Source organism: Ranitomeya imitator, chromosome 6 (genome assembly GCF_032444005.1).
Source record: "Ranitomeya imitator isolate aRanImi1 chromosome 6, aRanImi1.pri, whole genome shotgun sequence".
Classification (NCBI taxonomy): Eukaryota; Metazoa; Chordata; class Amphibia; order Anura; family Dendrobatidae; genus Ranitomeya; species Ranitomeya imitator.
In genome coordinates, this window is record NC_091287.1 from 529,288,486 (window position 1) to 529,305,622 (window position 17,137).

Sequence of the window (17,137 nt, forward strand, 5' to 3'; positions counted from 1 at the left end):
CATGCTGTGCCCATCGCTGATTGGTCGAGGCGAATTCGCGGCAGACTGTGCCCGTCGCTGATTGGTCGAGGCAACCTTTATGACATCATTGTCGCCATGCTGTGCCCGTCGCTGATTGGTCGAGGCAACCTTTATGACAACATCGTCGCCATGTCAACCATTATGACATCTACGTCGATACTGTGCCCATCGCTGATTGGTCGAGGCGAATTCGCGGCAGACTGTGCCCGTTGCTGATTGGTCGAGGCAACCTTTATGACATCATCGTCGCCATGCTGTGCCCGTCGCTGATTGGTCGAGGCCGCCAGACCCGATTCTAACGCATCGGGTATTCTAGAATATGCATGTCCCCGTAGTATATGGACAATGATGATTCCAGAATTCGCGGCAGACTGTGCCTGTCGCTGATTGGTCGAGGCAACCTTTATGACATCATTGTCATCATGGCAACCATTATGACATCTACGTCGATACTGTGGTGGCCTCGTCCAATCAGACGCGGGATGTCTACGTCCTTTATGACATCATCGTCGCTGTGCCCGCTGTGCCTGGCGGCCTCGACCAATCAGAGACGCGGGATTTCCAGGACAGACAGAAGGAAAAACCCTTAGACAATTATATATATAGATGGAGGACTATGGGGAGTGTATTATACTGCATGGAGGGCTATAGGGTACATTAAACTATATGTAAGACTATGGGGTGTGCATTATACAATATGGAGGACTATGGGTTGTATTAAACTAGGCAAGCAAAATGCTGCCTATTCATTGAGTGAATGGATTGTTTATGCGGATTGTTCTCAGCAGCACATCGCCCTGTGAAAGCTGCAGATGTGCTGCTGACAATACGATACTGTATGGGAACAGATTGATATATTAGTGATTGTTCTGTCCCCATCATTCTTCCTCAGCCCGTAAAAGAGGTTGAAAAATAAGCGTTGAACAATTTTAATATTGTCGATCACGCTCGTTTAGTGGCTTGAACTCGGCACATGTAAATACAACAGAAATGCTTCTGTGTGATGGTGCTATTTGTTAGCATTTAGGGTCCCATTAAAACCTTTTGCCCAGGGCCTAAGTTGTGTAGAGTATATCAAGCTGTAGAGTATATCAAGCTGTGCAATAATTTAGTAGTCCATGGATGTGTGTTTCTGTTTGTTATGTACAGGCCAGGTTTGTCGGGGCATGTGTCACTCTGAAAAATGGTGTCCTTCCCTATCACCCTTCTGTAAGGCCGGGTTCATATTGCGTTAATAGCAGCCCGTTAAACACATACGTTAATGGGCTGCTGTTAACGCAAGTGCCGTTATCGCAGCCCGCTAGCGCAGATAGAGCATCTGCTAGCTCTATCTGTGCTAGCGGTGACGGACCTGGAAACGCTGCAGCCCGCGTCTCGGGGTCCGTCACTCAATGATGGCACATCGGTAGCGCACGCCCATTGTGGGCGTGCGCTAGCGATGTGTCCGACATTGCTTTCAATGGCGGCGTTAACAAACTACGTTACACCGCGTTATGCCGCGGTGTAACGTAGTCCGTTTAACGGACCACCATAACGCAATGTGAACCCAGCCTAACACTTTGCACCTTTTTTGTGACCTTCCTTTCATTCCAGATTGGAGAACCTCCCTGGGGAAATGTCCTGGTGCTATACAGGCACCTTCAATTCCACAGGCACTAGGGCCCACCCGTTCCTAACTTCCAAATATTAGGGCCTTGATGACAATCTCTTGAAACTGAAGGAAGATCCCTGTATTGTCTGCACATCATGATAGCACGTAAGAGTTATATATTGCCATCTGTATGGTGTGCACGGCCAGATTTTTGTGATAACCCTGATCCAACAATTTCCATACAATTTTCCCACTCACTCCCAGGACAGGTGGGCATTCAGTGGGGTCAATCCGCATGTCTTTCCCTTCATAAATCCTAAATCTATAAGGGTACCCTTAGGTACTCTCGCTCAGCTTGTACAGCTTAATTCCGTACCTGGCCCTCTTACTGAGCAGGTATTGCCGGAATTTGAGCCTCCCCTTGAAGTGTATTATGTACCCATCTACGCAGATGTCCCTTTGGGGAACGAGCACGACAGCAAATTTGTTACAGAAGTGATCAATGTCCGGCCGAATTTTAAAAAGTTGGTCACAGTTGGGATCATTTCAGGGTGAACACTGTGCATTATTGTTGAAATCGAAAAATTTGCAAATGACTTCAAAACGTTTCTGGGTTATAGCCATGCAGAACACTGGAGTGTTATACAAAACGTCAACACTCCAATATTGCCGAAGTTCTGGCTTCTTCATTCTCCGCATGTGAAGGACAAGGCCCCAAAACTTCATTTCTAATGAGGGCCCAGTTAGCAAATAATGAAGTGGGATTTTGGGTTAAAAATTGTTGGGCGTACAAATTTGTTTAGTCTATCATGAGATTTATGCAATTATCAGAGAAAAAGATTTGAAAAAGTCAATTTCTGTGAAGCCGGGGTGTTAAATTGGATTCCTGATTGGGTCACAAAATCAGGAATTTGAGCTTCATAATCTTCAGGGGTTTGAGGTCTATAGGGGGCACTAACAGTGGGCACCGGCTCATTTGCTAACCTGGGGCGTCTGCAGGGGGATTCATTATCACTGGAGGAAGAAGAAGTGGAGAAGGAAGAGGAAAAATAGGAGAATGTGGCATCCTCTCCCTCAAGATCAGTGTCGGAGGCAAAGAAGGCGTATGCCTCCTCGGCTGAATACTGTCTCTGGTAAGAGTGGGATATTTTATTATTCACATGGGTGGTGTGAGTGTTTGTTGTGTTTTTCACATGTGTGTGTTTGATAACCACATTTTATTTAGTTGCGTATTTGGTGTAAATCTTAAGAATTCTTTACATTTAGAATAGAAGAAAAGACTCTAGAAATAAAAAGATAAAATTAAAAAGGAGAATACAGAAAACTAAAAAAAGGATGACAGTGAAAACAATTACTGAGCTCCCGCAACTAAATTATGCTAATAGTAATTCTAAGCAGTAGAAAAAGATTTTTTCACTACAATTTTAAAACAATTACTAAATGGACATAAGTGAAAAAAAAAAATATTGAGCACCTGCAACTACTGTATCTGACTCTAATTGTGATTTTGTTTTAGTAAAAAATACTGTACCATAGGCAAAGTACTACAGTATATTTTTATTGTGAATTATGCTGTCCCTAATCTTGCTCTATCAATTTATCCAATTGATTTTATTTTTTTATTTTTTACACTTTACTAAAAAGTAAAAAATACTGGAGTATAAGCGAAGTGGTACAGTATATCTCTTATTGTCCGTAATCTAACCCTATCATCTAATCTAAATTATTATTTTTATTTGATTTTTTTTTTACACTTTTTGAAAAAAAAAAAACAACAACTAAGGTGTCGATCAGTAATATGCGTCACTGATCAGCGCTAAATGGTTGCAGCATGCACAGATGTGGTGCACATGAGGAAAAATGGCGCCCGTGAGCTTCAAATTACTACAGAGATCTTTGGTATCTATATCTATACAAGCCAGGACTAAATTATTCACATTTTTTATATTCTACTTTAATAAATAATTAAGCAGCTTTAAAGAGGAAGACAATCAATGATGAATGATGAATGTACTGATATCACATTCGTATACACTGTGTGCAGGATTATTAGGCATTCGGTATTTTTGAGGATTTTTATTTTGAGCAACTCCAGCGTTGTCAGTCAATCTAAAAGGTTAATAAACCTGGAGCCTGAATATTTAAGAAATGAAAAGTGCGGTTGAGATTTTGATGCTGCGATGGGGCCCTTGTCCTGCAGAAAAATCATGGTTTTCTTGAAAGATGCAGGCTATTTCCTGTACCACAGCTTGAAGAACGTGTCGTCTATAAACTGGCAGCAGGTTTGAAAGTTGATTTTCGAAAAATGTGCAACTACCATGTTTCCCTGAAAATAAGACTTACCCCGAAAATAAGCCCTAGCATGATTTTTCAGGATTTTTGGAGCATGCCTGAACTATAAGACCTAGTTACAATCAGGACAATACAAAATCAAATAGTGAACCCGATTTATACTTCATTTTAGTGTCAATTTGCAAATGTAAAAAATAAAAAACTATAAATTAATACTTTTGATTTTATGTATGATTTAGCTCGCTTCAAAAATTATATTGTAAAGGTTTTTTAAAATAACTGTTCCATGGGAAGACTTTTACCATGTGCACTCTTTTTTTAAATGGTCACTGTAGCTTCATCAAACTTTGGATAAGTCAATAAAATATGAAATACTTTCTAATATATCTTATCAGACAGATCCGCATCATTCTCCACTTATGAGCCACTTCTTTCTCTCATCCCTGAATTCTGAACTCATCACTCACTCTGAAAAAAAACCAGCTGAAATCCAAGAGGGGCTCCCAGCACAGTGAGGTGTCAGGTTACACCTCATCTCTTTTCAATATGTTTCCAATTCATTTGAATGAGGAAATGTGTGCATGTCACTTTGTTTTCTGTGCTTTTTAGGCTGTGTGCACATGTTGTTGTTTTTTCGCGGTTTTTCCCGATAAAAACGCTATACAACTGCAAAAAAACGCATACAATAAGCATCCCATCATTTATTATTATTATTATTATTTATTTATATAGCACCATTGATTCCATGGTGCTGTACATGAGAAGGGGGTACATACAAGTTACAAATATCACATACAGTAAACAAACTAACAATGACGGACTGATACAGAGGGGCGAGGACCCTGCCCTTGCGGGCTTACATTCTACAGGATTATGGGGAAGGAGACAGTAGGTTGAGGGTTGCAGGAGCTCCGGTGTTGGTGAGGCGGTAGCTCCAGTGTTGGTGAGGCGGTAGCTCCGGTGTTGGTGAGGCGGTAGCTCCGGTGTTGGTGAGGCGGTAGCTCCGGTGTTGGTGAGGCGGTAGCTCCGGTGTTGGTGAGGCGGTAGCTCCGGTGTTGGTGAGGCGGTAGCTCCGGTGTTGGTGAGGCAGCAGCGGTGTCAGTGCAGGCTGTAGGCTTTCCTGAAGAGATGAGTTTTCAGGTTCCGTCTGAAGGATCCGACTGTGGTTGATAGTCGGACGTGTTGGGGCAGAGAGTTCCAGAGGATGGGGGATATTCGGGAGAAGTCTTGGAGGCGATTGGATGAGGAGCGAATAAGTGTGGAGGAGAGAAGGAGGTCTTGGGAGGACCGGAGATCACGTGAGGGAAGATATCGAGACATTAGTTCAGAGATATATGGAGGAGACAGGTTATGGATGGCTTTGTTGGTCAGTATTAGCAATTTGAACTGGATACGCTGAGGGAATGGGAGCCAGTGAAGAGATTTGCAGAGGGGGGAAGCGGAGGAGTAGCGAGGAGAGAGATGGATTAGTCGGGCAGCAGAGTTAAGGATGGACTGGAGAGGTGCAAGGGTGTTAGCAGGGAGGCCACAGAAAAGGATGTTGCAGTAGTCAAGGCGGGAAATGATGAGGGCGTGCACAAGCATTTTAGTAGATTGGGGGTTGAGGAAAGGACGGATCCTGGAGATATTTTTGAGCTGGAGGCGACAGGAGGTGGAAAGAGCTTGGATGTGTGGTTTGAAGGACAGGGCAGAGTCGAAGGTTACTCCGAGGCAGCGGACTTCGGGTACAGGGGAAAGCATGATGTCATTGACTGCGATAGATAGGTCAAGTAAGGAAGATTTGTGGGATGGAGGAAAGATGATGAGTTCAGATTTGTCCACATTGAGTTTGAGGAAGCGAGAGGAGAAGAAGGAGGATATGGCTGATAGGCATTCTGGGATTCTGGACAGCAGAGCGGTGACGTCTGGGCCAGAGAGGTAGATCTTAGTGTCGTCAGCATAGAGGTGGTACTGGAATCCATGGGACTTTATGAGTTGTCCCAAGCCAAGTGTATAGATTGAGAAGAGTAGGGGTCCTAGAACAGAGCCTTGGGGGACTCCAACAGAGAGAGGGTGGGATGAGGAGGTAGTATGGGAGTGGGAAACGCTGAATGTGCGGTTGGAAAGGTACGAGGCGATCCAGGATAGGGCGAGGTCTTTGATGCCAAAGGAGGAGAGGATCTGTAGTAGGAGGCAGTGGTCAACTGTGTCGAAAGCAGAGGACAGGTCTAGAAGGAGGAGTACAGAGTATTGTCCGTTAGCTTTGGCGGTAAGTAGGTCGTTAGTGATTTTGGTCAGGGCAGTCTCAGTTGAGTGATGGGGGCGGAAACCAGATTGTAGATTGTCGTACAACAAGTTAGATGAGAGGTGGGAGGAGAGTTCAGCATGGACGTGCTGCTCCAGGAGTTTGGAAGCAAATGGGAGCAGCGATATTGGGCGATAGCTGGACATAGCAGTTGGATCGAGGGTTGGCTTTTTAAGGATAGGCGTGATTGTGGCATGTTTGAACGCAGAGGGGAAGGTGCCAGAAGTTAGTGATAGGTTGAAGAGGTGGGTTAGGGATGGGATAAGTGTGGTGGTGAGGTTGGGGAGGAGGTGGGATGGGATGGGGTCGAGCGCACAGGTGGTGAGGTGGGATTTGGAGAGGAGACAATTAAGTCCCCCTTCAGTGATGTTGGATAGGGAGGTTATGGGATTTGGGCATTGGTCTGGTATACAAAGGGGTTTAGAATGAATTCCGCATGTTTTGTGCACATGATGCGTTTTTTTCCGTGAAAAAAATCGCATCACGGTAAAAACCGCAGCATGTTCATTAATTTTGCGGGTTTTTTGCGGATTTCCCACTACAAAATGCATTGGGAAGTGTCTGGAAAAAAACGCGGCAAAAACTCGTCAAAACCGCAGCAAAATCGCGGCAAAAACACATGCGGTTTTCTTGCGGATTTCTTGCAGAAAATGTCCGGTTTTTCTCAGGAATTTTCTGCGAGAAATCCTGAACGTGTGCACATAGCCTTAAACACATGTTAAAAAAAGCATCATGTCAATTCTTTGGCATCGTGCTGTTTTTTATGTATTTTTCTAACAGTTTTTTATGTGGTTTGGTAAGGTTTTTGCAGAGAACACACGTTAAAAACGTACCCTATTGCTACTCCCCATATTATAATTAACCACAAAAAAGCATTAAAATTGCAACTGTGCGGCGCCCCAGGGTCCTGGTCATCGCAGTGGTATTGCTTTCCTCTCGAGGAGAGTGATGCTTCATTTGGAGGCAAGAAAGGATAACTGCATCCAGGTATCACAAACATGCAACACATTTCACGCTCCAGACCACCAGGGGGAGCTTCTGCTCCTATTTGTTAGGTCACTTCCCATATATATAAATAACTGGCAGTCTGTAGGGAAAGTTAGTCAGTTGCTGGCTGAGCTCAGCTCAGTTCAGTTCCAGACCAGAGTCTGAGGAGGACAGAAGGTTAACAGAGCTGTGCATGCCCTCAGAGCTGCAGCTCCTGGAAAGAGACATGGAAAGGCAGAGTTGTATTGCAGTGAGCGTGAAGGAAATTGAAGCAAAGGAGAGGATACCAGAAAGGGACCAGCCCCGCTCAGGCTGCCTCCTTCTGAGGCGCAAAATCCCGGTAGCCAGAACACCGAGGGAGTAAGGACCTCTACGCCTTATTTCAGAGACCGGCAGGACAGCTAATTGCAGGTTACTTGTCCGCACCTATACCCAAGAGGCACGGGGACACCTACAGAGCCAGGTTATCTAAGAGACCCTATAAACAGGCTCAAGTCACCAATCATACGAGTTTTGTCCTATCCTATATGGGGGACAGAGAGAACGAAACTTCGCATCTGTGAGACCCTTATGTCAAGCCATAGGCAGTAAGGGACTACAACACTGCAGCACAAGGGAAGGCTACTCAGTTCCACCTGGACAAGGGGACTCTGGATTTGCCTCCAAACCAGCCGGACTCTGCCTGCCCTGTGATCTGGTGCTCTGGACTGCGGATGCTGAAGTCTTCAGTAAAGGTAAAGAGACTGCAACCCTGTGTCCTCGTTCTTCTCTGCGTCTCTCACCATCTACACAACGGGAAGCCCTGGGGACACACTTCACCTGTGGGAAGGTATACCATCTAGCTGCCATAACATCACTCCAGCGGACCCCTTAAAGCAGCGTTGGTCACCCTGACTGAGTACCACAGGTGGCGTCACAAACATAAACTCTATCCCTCTAAAGACCTTTCACCTTTTACACGGACATCCCAGGGCCACGGACTGGGTCGCCACCGTGACATTCCCCTGTGAACTGTAGGACCCGGTACCGAGTACCTGCTTGCCCTGACAGGGCGATCCAACTGCACTAAAAACCGTATGTGTGTTAGAAGCATTTTATAGAAGGTCAAGAAAGTATGTGTGAACATAGCCTTGTGCTCTCTTGAGAGGAGATTGGGAGAAGGAGCACTCAGCAGAGCGAACAACAAGCAGAGTGCGCTGGAGCTTTACGCAACTGTTTTACCTTACTCCAGTGCTGGAGTCACAGCCACACAGCTCAGTCCTGCGGTATAATGTCTTCTCCATGCTGCTGCTTCTTCTGTCTGTGCGCTACAGAGAGAGTAGAGCAGGAATCCTGCATGTCTCTGTGTATGGAAGACATCATAGTAGCTAGTCCTCACCCACTATCTCTGAGACAACCGAAAGTTAAAATGATAGAGACTGCAAAGGAGAAACCGGGTGAAAAATGCAGGATGCAAGTGATATAATGGTCAGAAATAGAGTTTTTCTTCATGTACGCACACATGACAGACTAGTCTGAAATGACGTGTACTTTAACACTTTACAGGTGGCAACATTGACATTGTTTGCAGCAAACTGATCAAATTTGAAACCTTAAGATTTGTGCAAAGCTTTAAAAAAAAAAAAAGTCTTAAAGAGAAAGGTATATAAATCTGGGCCAAAGCATACTGTGGGACCGCCCAGTTGACTTACACAAGTGCCAAATTAGTCTAGATAAAACCCAGGTTATACTGGACCACTACCCACAAAAACATTATATCAAACTGCCCCGTATCATGCTGCCTGCCGATTGGACTTCATTTTCAATGTGACTGTTCTTTTCTTGACATTGCTGACTTGTAGAAGTCATGTTTTGAGCAGTTTAGTAAATGGCCAGATGGTGGCACTGTTGCTCTTAATACAAAAAAAGGACTGAAAACCTCGTTTTACCTCTTAGGTATCAGAAACTCAAAGGTAATAATAATAATAGCACAATGGTTAAATTACGCATATGGAGAAACTTTATATGGAGGAATTCTGGCATTGCAGATAGAAGAACTGTGGCTGTCACTCTAATAATATCCCCATCCTGTAATAATGTCCCCTATCCTGTAATAAGGTTTGCTGTCCTTTCCCCCATCCTGTATTAATGTCACCCATCTTTTAATAATGTCCACTTCCTGTCATAATGCCCTCGTCCTGTAATAATGTCCCTCATCCTGTAATAATGTTCCCATTCCCGTAATAATGAGCCACATCAGAGAAGGGGTGGTTGGGGTGGGGGTGGGGAAAGTTTGGATTCAGGGGTTATTTGTTTTATATGTCTTTTCATTCAAAACCTAATAAACAAATTTGGAAAAAAAATAATGAGCCACATCCTGTAAAAATGTCCCCGTCCTGTAATAATCTCAAGCATCCTGTAATAATGTCCCCCGTCCTGTAATAATGCCCCCATCCTGAAATAATGCCCCCATCCTGGTCTCCATCCTGTAATAATGTCCCCTGTCCTGTAATAATCTCAAGCATCCTGTAATAATGTCCCCGTCCGTGTCCCCATCTTGTAATAATGTCCCCAGCCTGTAATAATTTTCCCTTCTTGTAATAATGCCCCCCATCCTGGTCTCCTTCTTGTAGTAATGTCCTCCATCCTGTAATAATCTCAAGCATCCTGTAATAATGTCCCCTGTCCTGTAATAATGCCCCCATCCTGTAATAATGCCCCCGTCCTGGTCTCCTTCTTGTAGTAATGTCCTCCATCCTGTAATAATCTCAAGCATCCTGTAATAATGTTCCCTGTCCTGTAATAATGCCCCCATCCTGTAATAATACCCCCGTCCTGGTCTCCATCCTGTAATAATGTCCCTGGTCTGTGTCCCCATCTTGTAATAATTTTCCCTTCTTGTAATAATGCCCCCTGTCCTGGTCTCCTTCTTGTAGTAATGTCCTCCATTCTGTAATAATCTCAAGCATCCTGTAGTAATGTCCCTTGTCCTGTAATACTGACCCCATCCTGTAATAATGTCCCCTGTCCTGTAATAATCTCAAGCATCCTGTAATAATGTCCCCGTCCGTGTCCCCATCTTGTAATAATGTCCCCAGCCTGTAATAATTTTCCCTTCTTGTAATAATGCCCCCCATCCTGGTCTCCTTCTTGTAGTAATGTCCTCCATCCTGTAATAATCTCAAGCATCCTGTAATAATGTCCCCTGTCCTGTAATAATGCCCCCATCCTGTAATAATGCCCCCGTCCTGGTCTCCTTCTTGTAGTAATGTCCTCCATCCTGTAATAATCTCAAGCATCCTGTAATAATGTCCCCTGTCCTGTAATAATGCCCCCATCCTGTAATAATACCCCCGTCCTGGTCTCCATCCTGTAATAATGTCCCTGGTCTGTGTCCCCATCTTGTAATAATTTTCCCTTCTTGTAATAATGCCCCCCATCCTGGTCTCCTTCTTGTAGTAATGTCCTCCATCCTGTAATAATCTCAAGCATCCTGTAATAATGTCCCCTGTCCTGTAATAATGCCCCCATCCTGTAATAATGCCCCCGTCCTGGTCTCCTTCTTGTAGTAATGTCCTCCATCCTGTAATAATCTCAAGCATCCTGTAATAATGTCCCCTGTCCTGTAATAATGCCCCCATCCTGTAATAATACCCCCGTCCTGGTCTCCATCCTGTAATAATGTCCCTGGTCTGTGTCCCCATCTTGTAATAATTTTCCCTTCTTGTAATAATGCCCCCTGTCCTGGTCTCCTTCTTGTAGTAATGTCCTCCATTCTGTAATAATCTCAAGCATCCTGTAGTAATGTCCCTTGTCCTGTAATACTGACTCCATCCTGTAATAATGTCCCCTGTCCTGTAATAATCTCAAGCATCCTGTAATGTCCCCCGTCCGTGTCCCCATCCTGTAATAATGCCCCCGTCCTGGTCTCCATCCTATAATAATGTCCCCTGTCCTGTAATAATCTCAAGCATCCTGTAATAATGTCCCCCGTCCTGGTCTCCATCCTGTAATAATGTCCCCGGTCTGTAATAATGTTGCCTTCTTGTAACAATGCCCCCGTCCAGGTCTCCTTCTTGTAGTAATGTCCTCCGTCCTGTAATAATGTATTGACTCCTGTAACAATGTCCCGCATCCTGTACTGAGCAGTGCTGTCCTGCGCCACCTGTGACAGCCACGCTGACTTCAGCTCTTGGCCTCTGATTGGCCGCCGGCCTGTGTAGCTATTATGGTGCAGGGAGCCGGTGACTCTATGCGCCACAATACATTTCAGTTGAAGGCGCGTCAGGGGATACACATTGAGCTGAGAGCGGGGCTGGCATTGGCGGGCCTCCTGACTCGACCGGCCCGGTCACATCCTCTGTGATAACGATCGTTACGTCCCTGTCCAGGGTTACATTTTATTACGTGGTCTTTATCAGTAAGCCCCTCAGGTATTGGAGAAATTAAGTTATTACTAACAGGATTTTCGTATCGTATGCGGACATTCCAGCAGGTCACTCTATAGGAGGAGGAAAACTGGGGCTATTAGACTCCTGGCTGGAGGACATTTTACTGGAGAATATTAACTTCTCCACATGTAACACGGATAAAGCGTCTGCTCCGTAATCCTCCCTTCTGGACACTGATAAATCCTTATTGATAAACAGAAGATCAATAATAACTTAGAACTGTATAATTATGGGTCGGGAAGGGAAATCGATAAAAACTAATAAACACCCAAAAAAGCTCCATATCTGTCATGTAAACTATGAAAAGAGCAAATGAAACCGTAAATCAATGTTCTGTCTAATGACACATGGGAAGGAAAATGTTTTTCTGTTGAGAGAGAGCGAGAGAGCGAGAGAGCGAGAGATGCTTCCAGGAACGTTCCCCGACATTTCATTTCGATGACAGATGCCACTTTCAACTATGTGATAATCTTTCCTATTATTGTTTTTTTTTTTGTTTTTTTAGCAAATTCTTGATATCACGATGGTGTGTCCAGATAATAACCCCCTTAATGACAGGGTGGATTTTTAATATTCGCCATTTCGTTTTTTTCCACTTCCTCCTAAACGAGCTATAACTTTCTTATTTTTTTCCATCAGCCTAGCCATATGGGGCTTGTAGTTTTTAGACATATAATATACTCAACAATATGGAAAAAATCCAAGTGGCATAAAATGGTGACAAAAAAAATCCTGCAATTCCACATCAGTTTATTTTCTCAGCACTCACTATTGCGGTAAAAATGACCCGGTATCAGGACTTCCCAGGTCAATATATATATATATAGCGATACCAAACTGGTAAGGTTTTCCTTTAGATTTTAGTGGATAAAAAAATGTAGAACTTTGTAAAAAAAAAAAAAAAAATTTCTGGTTTGTGTTGCAATTGGCTGAGATCCATAACTCTTATTTTTCCTTTGATAGAGTTGTATGAGAGGTTGGTTTTTATGTACCGAACTCTCAGATTTATTGATCCCATTTTGGGGCACATAATATGTTCTGTTTCCTTTTTATTGCATATTTGAAAAGTATAGAGACTGAAACATTTGGTGCAATTTCAATTTGGTGTTTACTGTATGGGATTTTTTTTTATATATATTTTATTAGTTTTGGCAATTCCACACAAAACAAAATTTAATATATGAGCTTTTTTTTATTGTTTACAATTTGCAACATATATGATTGGGGAAAGATGGTTGATTAATAATTTTACATTTGTTTGCTTTTATATTTTTTTTAAAGGGGACATTCCACTGTATTATTTCATTAAAACGGAGCACCTCCTCCAATTGCCGCTGTTCAACCGATTCTGGAACAGTTTTTTTTCTTTCTTCTGCGCCCCTCCATTCCCAAGTTATTCCCCAGGGTAATAAAGATGCAATTTTTTGCTTCAACCAATCAGGTGTTTGCAGTAGAACTTTTCTGTGGGTGTTTGTTTTTCTCTTCTATGATACTGGCCAATCAAAACATGGCCACGCCCACAGATAGGTTCTAGAGTTGACGCCCAGTTGATTGAAAGGAAAATTAGCTTCATTATTCCTGGGAAGCATAACTTTAGAACGAAGGGTAACAGAAGAAAAATAAAAACTGTTCCAGAATCAGCGGAGCAGCACCAGTTGGAGGGGTGGAGGGAAGGTATTCAGTTTAAATGAAAAAAATACAGTAACATACTTTTTAATAAAAGTTGTAAAACACATTAAAAATATTTTTAGTTTCTTCAGGGAACTTGAAATTACTTGATCGCGTATACATCACACTGTAATACTGAAGTGTATTGTAAAATTACGGGGCTCGACAGGCTTGGCTTTAGAAGATCCCCATCTACTATGGCAAGACGTAGAAACCCCGAAATTAAGTTGCGCCACGGTTATTGGAAGCCTTTTAATTGGCATCATATCAGTTGCTCTCTGCTGCAGCGCCCACACTATCTGGAGTGAGTCTCCAAGGGGTTAAAGGCATGCTCTGCTTTGTACTATCACTTTTTCTTAAAAGGGTCTTGTGGCTATAAAAGGTTCACTGAAACTCTAAACTAGGAAAAACTGCATAATTTCCCAGCAGTGCCTCCGCAGGAGAACAAGAGCATTACACCATTTGCGCAGTGCAAAGATGGAGGCAGGTTTTTAGCTGTAACTTTGTTTTTCTAATCTCATACAAATCAGTAGATAATGGATCATCCAACATCGGTCTCCGGTTCCCACAGATTCCAAAAATGTGCTTAAATGTAGTATTACTGACCTATATGGCTCTATATGCCACCATACGCCTCAACTGAATAAGTGCTATTAGGGATGAATGCTTCCATATAGTGGTATCTGATGGAACAAAGTATTATTCTTTTATTTAATAGGTATTCACAGACTGTGAAAAATAGGGGTCACCAGGAGGTGCAGTATAGACCCTGGCTATGGTGCCGTATTTTGGAACCCAGTACGGAATTCCAAAGGTTGTATAGAATTCGGAATGTCCTTAGTGAATGGGGCTGAGCTGCAATACCTCACACAACCTGTGGGCAGACGTGGCGCTGTTTCAGAAGATAACAGCCATGTCTATCTCTTCATTTGCTTGAGCTGAGTCATATTCTACTTGGCAGGATCACATCATTACCACCCAGCTAGGGCAGGCCGGGGAGCGAGATCATAATATTGTGATGTGTGTTTGTAGATACATTAGACTTGACGTGTATAAATACTCCCTGTTACACGGGACACCCATTTCTTATCGCATGGGAATGTTATCAGAATGTGTCACAGTGCACACACATGTCGTGTCCTCACTCTCTATAACTTCCCATGGAAAGGGTTAATATGGCTGTTGTGTCAGTGAGGCTACAGGCGGTGCCCCGTGTGCTGCAGGCTCCGCGCCGAGTGACGCTAAATGCTGTGGTGCTGGACACAAATGTCTGCGATGCATTAGGAGTCGTTAATGGCAGCCAGGAAAAAAAAATAGCCGAGATCTAAAATGGGAATTATCTTCTGAAATGCCGCACAAACAAGAATGGTTCTTGTTCTCAAATAGAGGCACAAAACTTTTTAGTTCAGTTTGAGTCATCTGAAAACAACCAATTCTTTAAGTCAGGAATTTATGTACATTTTTTTTTTTTTTAATTACATTTTTTTCAGTTTTCCATTACCACTATCTTCATAAAGAAAAATTATCATAATTCTTACTTTCACAGTCACAACTGGGCTTTATAGTAGACTTATCAACCATCTCACTATCATCACAGACAGTTACACCTCTTTATGTATACTGTATATACAGTGCTAAAAAAAAATAAAGGGAACACTAAAATCCCACATGCTAGATGTCACTGAATGAAATATTCCAGTTGTAAATCTTTATTCATTAGATAGTGGAATGTGTTGAGAACAATAAAACAAAAAATGATTAACGTAAATCACAACGAATATCCCATGGAGGTCTGGAGTTGGAATGATGCTCAAATTCAAAGAGGAAAATGAAGTTACAGGCTGATCCAACTTCAGTGGAAATGCCTCAAGACAAGGAAATTATTCTCAGTAGTGTGTGTGGCCTCCACGTGCCTGTATGATCTCCCTACAACGCCTGGGCATGCTCCTGATGAGGCGGCAGATGGTCTCCTAAACGATCTCCTCCCAGACCTGGACTAAAGCATCCGCCAACTCCTGGACAGTCTGTGGTGAAACGTGACTTTGGTGGATCGTGCGAGACATGATGTCCCAGATGTGCTCAATTGGACTCAGGTCTGGGGAACGGGCGGCGGGCCAGTCCAAAGCTTCAATGCCTTCATCTTGCAGGAACTGCTGACACACTCCAGCCACATGAGGTCTGGCATTGTCCTGCATTAGGAGGAACCCAGGGCCAACCGCACCAGCATATGGTCTCACAAGGGGTCTGAGTATCTCATCTTGGTACCTAATGGCAGTCAGGCTACCTCTGGCAAGCACATGCGGTCCTCCAAAGAAATGCCACCCCACACCATTACTGACCCACTGCCAAACCGGTCATGCTGAAGGATGTTGCAGGCGGATCGCTCTCCACGGCGCCTCCAGACTCTGTCACGTCTGTCACGTGTGCTCAGTGTGAACCTGCTTTCATCTGTGAAGAGCACAGGGCGCCAGTGGCGAATTTGCCAATCCTGGTGTTCTGTGGCAAATGCCAAGCATCCTGCACGGTGTTGGGCTGTGAGCACAACCCTCATGGACGTCGGGCACTCAGACCATCCTCATGGAGCCGGTTTCTATCCGTTTGTGCAGACACATGCACATTTGTGGCCTGTTGGTGGTCATTTTTCAGGGCTCTGGCAGTGCTCCTCCTGTTCCTCCTTGCACAAAGGCTGAGGTAGCGTTCCTGCTGCTGGGTTGTTGCCCTTCTACAGCCCCCTCCACATCTCCTGGTACTGGCTTGTCTCCTGGTAGTGCCTCCAGCCTCTGGACACTACGCTGACAGACACAGTAAACTTTCTTGCCACAGCTCGCATTGATGTGCCATCCTGGATGAGCTGCACTACCTGAATCATTTGTGTGGGTTGTAGAGTCCGTCTCATGCTACCACGAGTGTGAAAGCACAACCAACACTCAAAAGTGACCAAAATATCATCCAGAAAGCGTTGTTAGGCTACGTTCAGACTAGCGTTGTGCGCCGCTGCGTCGGCGACGCAACGCACCGAAAAACGCGGCAAAACGCACGCAAAAACGCTGCATTTTGTGACGCGTGCGTCGTTTTTTGCCGAAAATCGGACGCAAGAAAAATGCAACTTGTTGCGTTTTCTTGGTCCGACGCTAGCGGCAAAAAAGACGCACGCGTCGCAAAATGCAACAAACAAAAACGCATGCGTCCCCCATGTTAAACATAGGGGCGCATGACGCGTGCGTCGCCGCTGCGTCGCCCGACGCTAACGTGACGCACACTAGCACAACGCTAGTCTGAACGTAGCCTTACTGAGATGTGGTCTGTGATCCCCACCTGCAGAACCACTTCTTTATTGAGGGTGTCTTGATAATTGCCAATAATTTCCATCTGTTGTCTATTCAATTTGCACAACAGCCTGTGAAATTGATTGTCAAACAGTGTTGCTTCATAAGTGGACAGTTTGATTTCACAGAAGTTTGATTTACTTGGAGTTATAGTCTGTTGTTTAAGTGCTCCCTTTATTTTTTGAGCAGTGCATATTAGATAACAGGGCGCCCTTTATTCAAAATAGGTGGTCATCGCTACACTACTCCCACTCCTGTAAAATGACTGATAACACCTCTATATACAGTAAATAACACAAGATCCTGCATTCATAATAATTGATGTCACAGCTCACCTCCATACAATGATTGATAACATCCTCAACAATAGTTAACACAGGAGCCACCATACATAAAAGGTGATATCACAGATCACCTCCTCCTCCTGAACAATGACTGATAACACCTCTATATACAGTAGATAACACAGGCTCCACCATTCACAATATGTTATGTCACAGCTCACCTCCTCCTCCTGTACAATGGCTGATAACACCTC

At 43.9% G+C, this 17,137-nt stretch overlaps 1 protein-coding gene across 2 annotated transcripts in view; it reads left to right on the forward strand.

The window, feature by feature from the left end:
* FER1L6 (fer-1 like family member 6) overlaps positions 1-17,137 on the forward strand; it is a 231,815-nt gene that overhangs the window by 18,465 nt on the left and 196,213 nt on the right. The gene's annotated exons all lie outside the window — the stretch shown is intronic.